At 39.7% G+C, this 2,386-nt stretch overlaps 1 pseudogene across 1 annotated transcript; it reads right to left on the bottom strand.

Annotated features, from left to right (window-relative positions):
* Nucleotides 1–518: 518 nt before the first annotated feature.
* On the bottom strand, nt 519–1,801 carry LOC306641111 (actin-like protein 6A; annotated as a pseudogene). Its single transcript has one exon. The product of its transcript is annotated as an actin-like protein 6A (transcript).
* Between the last annotated feature and the right edge of the window lie 585 nt (nt 1,802–2,386).

Genomic DNA, 2,386 nt, shown 5'->3' with positions numbered 1-2,386 from the left:
TAATTTTTATTCCATTTGTCCTTGATTAGTATAACTTCTGTGCTATAGATCCTGGAGCTGGGAAATTTTCTTGATGAAAATTATTCAACAGCTTAGAGAAAGTGGTTCTGAAATCAGTGCACATTATTTTCTTTTTTTTTTTTTTTTTTAATTTCTGTAATGGCCAGTAATTTTTTTTTTAATTTGCAAGCCAGAGGTAAAAAGCATAGTCAGTAAATTTTACTAGTCAATAGAAAGGAATTCTACCATCCACTGGTAATTAATATACTAAACATTTGGAAAGCATTTTGTTAAAAGCAAAATATTTAGAGAAAATAGACATTTATACAAAATTATGAAATGCTTGCAATAAGAATAAGTGCATTTCAAGCAAAGCACAAACTTGATTCAATTTATAGAGCTAGTTAAAGTCTTAAAATGTCTAAGTGGAAATTGAAATATGCAAAAATGTACAAACATTCTGCAAAAGATGGTCGTTCTTTACTGAGTATACTAAGCTATGAAATGTAAGGTGACACAGGAAGGCTAGAGGTTTGGGAACTCTTTTTCAAGGACATTTCCTTTCCACACATTGCTTGTCTCCTTCTTCATATTCTTGTTTGGAAATCCACATCTGCTGAAAGGTGCCCAAAGAAGCTAAAATGGAGTCACTGATCCATGAACTAAATCTTTGTTCAACCGTTGTGTTATTTGCAATCAATTTCTCAACAGCATACTTGGGGGAGCTTTCTGAGAGAGCTCTCTATTCAACCTACCAGGAAAACTCTGTATAAATGTGTTTCCTCCTGCCACTATCACACTGCCATAGAGACCTGGTCTGATGTCAATATCACATGTTCCAACACTTGTAGTGACAACATGACTGACTCCTAACATTGTATTTCCTGAGAGCCCCTTTACATTGGAAGGGTCGAATAAGCCTTGGAGAATTTTTAGCCCTTCTGCACCAAAATCACACTTGTAGCCATCGGGGAATTCATAATGAACAGGAGGCATCTGTGCAGCTACTTGTCCATCATAAGCTGAATCTGACACTTAAAGTACTGATGCTTCAAAATCCTGTTAATTACACAGTTACATGTGTAATTATGCCAAGACCTTGTAACTTGTGGCAACTTCTCTTCTTTTCCAGTTTGCTGGTCGAGCTTCATGGACAGCTTCTTCTGATGCAAACATATATGGAGGAATCAATTCTATGTTCAGTTCTTGGAAGAGCTCTCTGCACTGCATAGTAATAAAATCTCCAGCAAGAGGAGATTTCACAATGCCTTGCTGAAGAACCTAGCCCTTGTGGACTGGAATTGCAGTGATATGAGTGGCTCCACTGTCCAAAATTAGACCAGTAGAACAACCATTAGCAAATGCTGTCAAAACTGCAGTTTTGCAAAGAAAGAATGCAGGGATATTGTAGTGTTCAAACATTAGCTCTATCAGTTTTTCTCTCTTTGCTCTAGTATTCCATGGTGCTTCTGACATAAGAACAGGATGCAGGCTGGCTTCTGATTTGACATGCATTTTACAGGTAGGATCCAAAATAAGGTGGAAACTATACCAGCATTCAACCATCCCATTTTTTAGTGGTGAAATGGCTTCCATATTTTCTCTTGGAACATGCAGGGCATTAGCATCTACATAGAAGGTGGGACTGCCTTGTTTGCCTTTATCACCATCTATTTCCATCAATGTGCTTCCATCATCTCTTTCTACCACCATACCAATAGCTGTGGAGAAATCCACCTTGGGGCAGTTCTCACCTGCATAACCAGCTCTCACGGTATAGGATCCAATGTCAAAAACAAGGGCTCCAGGGGCTGGGGATATAGCTCAGTTGGTAGAGTGCTTACCTTGCATGCACAAGGCCCTAAGTTCAACCCCCAGCACCAAAAAAAAATCAAAAAAAAAAAAAACAAGGGCTTCAACTTTGTCTCCCACATACACACCACGGCTTATGTCTGCTGTTGGCACAACTCCTAGGCTAAAGGCTCCCAGGTGAAGTTACTGCAGCAGCAGCAACTGCTGGTCCAGAGGCACACTAAACCTCGACCTCCTTAACCTCCTTCCCCACCCCCATCCCCACCCCACTCAGGCAACAAAGTGGCGTCCACACACCCTGGAGCTCAGCCACACTCAGTGCACGTTATTTTCTATTCATCGATTCATTATGCATCAACCATTATTGTAACTATAGTAAAAAAAAAAAAAAAAACCATAGCACTATGAATGCATGATGTGTGCACAGGTGCAGTAAAGTAGGTCATGATGGCATGACAATGTGGCTGAAAGGGCAACTAGAAAAATCAAACAAATCAAACATGATGAAGGCATGTTCATTGCCTGAGAAACTCATTCCAACTGAGAGTTGCACATTTGGATAATGCCAGAATGC

The sequence above is a fragment of the Sciurus vulgaris genome (genome assembly GCF_902686455.1).
Source record: "Sciurus vulgaris genome assembly, chromosome: 12".
Taxonomy (NCBI): domain Eukaryota; kingdom Metazoa; phylum Chordata; class Mammalia; order Rodentia; family Sciuridae; genus Sciurus; species Sciurus vulgaris.
Note: the sequence above shows the minus strand (reverse complement) of the source record. Positions and strands in the feature narration are given on the sequence as shown.